Raw genomic sequence first — 4,397 nt, 5'->3', positions numbered from 1 at the left:
AGAACCCCCCTGAGACCCCCTGAGTGGGGGAGACCCCCCCTGAGCTCCCCCCTGCACACAGGCTGCAGCAGCAACTGAGTGAGCAACAGGGCAGCCACAGGCTCCTGCAGCCACTGGCTGATGGCAGCTGGGGGGGAGACGGGGGACAGGGTCCAGGGAGACCCCCCCTGAGGACCCCCTGAGTGGGGGGAGACCCCCCTGAGTGGGGGAGACCCCCCTGAGCTCCCCCCTGCACACAGGCTGCAGCAGCAACTGAGTGAGCAACAGGGCAGCCACAGGCTCCTGCAGCCACTGGCTGATGGCAGCTGGGGGGAGACGGGGACAGGGTCAGGGAGACCCCCTTGAGACCCTCCTGAGCTCCCCCTGAGTGGGGGAGACCCCTCTGAGGACCCCCCTGAGTGGGGGGAGACCTCCTGAGACCCCCCTGAGCTCCCCCCTGCACACAGGCTGCAGCAGCAACTGAGTGAGCAACAGGGCAGCCACAGGCTCCTGCAGCCACTGGCTGATGGCAGCTGGGGGGAGATGGGGACAGGGTCAGGGAGACCCCCCCTGAGACCCCCTGAGTGGGGGAGACCCCCCCTGAGTGGGGGAGACCCCCCTGAGCTCCCCCCTGCACACAGGCTGCAGCAGCAACTGAGTGAGCAACAGGGCAGCCACAGGCTCCTGCAGCCACTGGCTGATGGCAGCTGGGGGGAGACGGGGACAGGGTCAGGGAGACCCCCTTGAGACCCTCCTGAGCTCCCCCTGAGTGGGGGAGACCCCTCTGAGACCCCCCCTGAGTGGGGGAGACCTCCTGAGACCCCCCTGAGCTCCCCCCTGCACACAGGCTGCAGCAGCAACTGAGTGAGCAACAGGGCAGCCACAGGCCTCCTGCAGCCACTGGCTGATGGCAGCTGGGGGGAGATGGGGGACAGGGTCAGGGAGACCCCCCTGAGACCCCCTGAGTGGGGGAGACCCCTCTGAGGACCCCCCTGAGCAGGGGAGACCCCTCTGAGTGGGGGAGGACCCCCAGTGTGGGGAGAGACCACACACACACACAGAGAGCAGGAGAGGTCCTGGGGTTTGCCCCAGAGCTGAAGGGGGGTCCTGGGGGGGTCCCCAAAGATCCCCACTCAGAGATGTGCAAGGAGCCCCCTACTCCCCTGAGACCCTCAGAGCTCCCTCACTCCCCCCCAGGACCCCCCCAGCCCCGTGTCTGACCAGCACTGTTGGCCTCAGCCTCCAGCAGGTGGATGTCAGCGCAGTCAGGACCCCCAGGACCCCCCCTCACTCCCCCCAGGACCCCCCCAGGAGCCCTCCTGTCCCCCCCAGGGACCCCCCTCACTCCCCCCAGGAGGCCCCCCAGGACCCCCCCCAGCCCCCGTGTCTGACCGGCACTGTTGGCCTCAGCCTCCAAACAGGTGGATGTCAGCGCAGTCCAGGACCCCCCAGGACTCCCCCAGGACCCCTCCTGTCCCCCCCCAGGGACCCCTCCAGGAGCCCCCTCACTCCCCCCAGGACCCCCCCCAGGACCTCCCCAGCCCCGTGTCTGACCAGCACTGTTGGCCTCAGCCTCCAGCAGGTGGATGTCAGCGCAGTCAGGACCCTCAGGACCCCCCTCACTCCCCCCCAGGAGCCCCCCTCACACCTCCCAGGACCCCCCCCAGGGCCCCTCCTGTCCCCCCCAGGACCCCCCCCAGCCCCGTGTCTGACCAGCACTGTTTGGCCTCAGCCTCCAGCAGGTGGATGTCAGCGCAGTCAGGACCCCCCAGGACCCCCCTCACTCCCCCCAGGAGCCCCCCTCACTCCCCCAGGAGCCCCCCCAGGACCCCCCCCAGCCCCGTGTCTGACCAGCACTGTTGGCCTCAGCCTCCAGCAGGTGGATGTCAGCGCAGTCAGGACCCCCAGGACCCCCCCAGGACCCCTCCTGTCCCCCCCCAGGACCCCCCCAGCCCCGTGTCTGACCGGCACTGTTGGCCTCAGCCTCCAGCAGGTGGATGTCAGCGCAGTCAGGACCCCCAGGACCCCCCCCAGGACCCCTCCTGTACCCCCCAGGGACCCCCCCAGGACCTCCCCAGCCCCCGTGTCTGACCGGCACTGTTGGCCTCAGCCTCCAGCAGGTGGATGTCGGCGCAGTCAGCCAGCGAGTGCTCGAGGCAGAGCTGCAGGAAGCGCGCCTGGGTGCGCGTCACCCGCTTGAGCAGCGCCAGCAGCGCCACCGTCTGCTCGCACTCGCTCCAGCCCCGGAACCAGCCGGCCACGATCCCAACCTGGTCCCGGAACATCATGGCTGGGGGGTCGGGGGGGGGGCTTTGGGAAGGGTTTTGGGGGGGAGGGAAGAGGAGGGGGGAGGGGGGGAGGAAAGGGGGAGAGACACGGGGACCGGCCGTGACCCTCCCCCCCCCTCACATGGTGGCGCTGCGGCGCGGGGGGGAGGGGGGCTGAGGAAGAGGGGGGGACCCCGGGCTGGGGTGGGCATTGGAGGGGTGGGAGGGGAGGGGAGAGGGGAGGGGGGAGAAAAGGGGGTGGGACCCCCCCCACTCCTGGGCCTGGGGGCTGTGTGGGGTGAAGGAAGGGGGGCAGAGGGGGAAGCCTCGGAGATGCCTGTGGAGAGAAAGAGAGATGGGGGGGGTCAGGGATGGAGACCCCCAAAGGGGCAGAGGGACCCCCAAAGGGGCAGAGGGACCCCCTCATGGGGACAGAGACCCCCCCAAAGGGGCAGAGACACCCCAAAGGGGCAGAGGGGACCCCCAAAGGGGCAGAGACCCCCCAAAGGGGGCAGAAGGGACCCCCTCATGGGGACAGAGACCCCCCAAAGGGGCAGAGACCCCCCAAAGGGGCAGAGGGACCCCCTCATGGGGGACAGAGACCCCCCCAAAGGGGCAGAGACACCCCAAAGGGGCAGAGGGACCCCCAAAGGGGCAGAGAGATCCCTGCCCAAAGATGGAACCCCCCTCCAAATGGGGATGGAGACCCCCCCACAGGAGGCAGAGAGACCCCCTCATGGAGACAGAGGACCCCCCAGGGGGGCAGAGACCCCCACCATAGGGACAGAACCCTTGTCACAGCCACTGGTACCCCCCTCACATAGGGGGTGAGACCCCCCCTCACGGTGACAGAGACCCCCCAGTGGCCACTGGGGACCCCCCTCATGTAGGGGTGAGGACCCCTCTTCACCCCCCCCCCCGAGCCCCCAGACCCCCCACCACAGCCACTGGAACCCCCCCCAATGACCACTGGGACCCCTCCCCATCCCCTCTGAGCCCCCAGACCTCCCACCACAACCACTGGGTCCCCCCAACAGACACTGGGCCCCCAGTCACATAGCGGTGAGACCCCTCCCCATAACCCCCGAGCCCCCAGACCCCCTGCCACAGACACTGGGACCCCCCAATGGACACGGGACCCCCCCCCTCACATAGGGCTGAGACCCCTCCCCATCCTCCCTGAGCCCCCAGACACCCCGCCACAGTCACTGGGACCCCCCAATGGCCACTGGGACCCCTCCCCATACCCCCAGACCCCCGCCACAGCCACTGGTACCCCCCAATGGACAAGGGACCCCCCCCCCACATAGGGCTGAGACCCCTCCCCATCCCCCCTGAGCCCGCAGACCCCCTGCCACAGCCATTGGGACCCCCCAATGGACACGGGGAGCCCCCTCACATAGGGCTGAGACCCTCCCCATCCCCCCAGACCCCCGCCACAGCCTTTGGGGACCCTCAATGGACACGGAGAGCCACCCACACAGTGCTGAGACCCCCTCCCCATCCTCCCTAAACCCCCAGACCCCCCACCACGGCCACTGGGGACCCCCTCAGTGGACACGGGACCCCCCCTCACATAGGGCTGAGACCCTTCCCCAAACCCCCCACATAGGGCGGAGACCCCCTCCCCATCCTCCCCATCCCCCCAGACCCCCACCACAGCCTTTGGGACCCCCCCAAAGGACACGGGGACCCCCCCCCCCACAGGGCAGAGACCCCCTCCCCATCCCCCCAGCCCCATTTGGGGGCGTCATCACGTGACCGGGGGGGCTCCGGGCCCGGGGGGGGGCGGGATCGGTGCGGGGGGGGGGGGGGCGGAACCGAGGCCTATCCGGGGAGGCCGCGGCGGCGCCAGCGCAGGCCGCGCTCGGAGGCTCGGGGCTCGGGCGGGGGCGCGGGGGTGGCGCGGAGGGGCCGCAGGGGGCGCGTTTCGGGGCCGCTCCCGCCGCAGGAGCCGCGAGCGGAGCCGCCGCCGCCGCCGCTTCACTCACCGGGAGCCGCCGCCGCGCTCCCTCAGGCGCCGCCGCAACGTCACCCTGCGTCCGGCGTGCGTCAGCGTGCGTGCGTGCGTCACCGCGCCGCAGCCAATCACAGCGCGCGCCGGCCGGAGGCTTCCGCCGGGGGGCTTGGCCACGCCCACGACGCCTTGTC

At 70.8% G+C, this 4,397-nt stretch overlaps 1 long non-coding RNA gene across 1 annotated transcript; it reads right to left on the bottom strand.

Moving 5' to 3' along the window:
* Positions 1 to 867: 867 nt before the first annotated feature.
* On the bottom strand, positions 868 to 4,397 carry LOC133629162 (uncharacterized). Its single transcript, XR_009820975.1, has 3 exons — positions 4,238 to 4,397; positions 2,072 to 2,583; positions 868 to 893 (listed from the first exon to the last, which is right to left on the bottom strand). It is a non-coding gene; the product is annotated as an uncharacterized LOC133629162 (long non-coding RNA).

The sequence above is a fragment of the Colius striatus genome, unplaced genomic scaffold (assembly GCF_028858725.1).
Source record: "Colius striatus isolate bColStr4 unplaced genomic scaffold, bColStr4.1.hap1 scaffold_198, whole genome shotgun sequence".
Lineage (NCBI taxonomy): Eukaryota > Metazoa > Chordata > Aves > Coliiformes > Coliidae > Colius > Colius striatus.
Note: the sequence above shows the minus strand (reverse complement) of the source record. Positions and strands in the feature narration are given on the sequence as shown.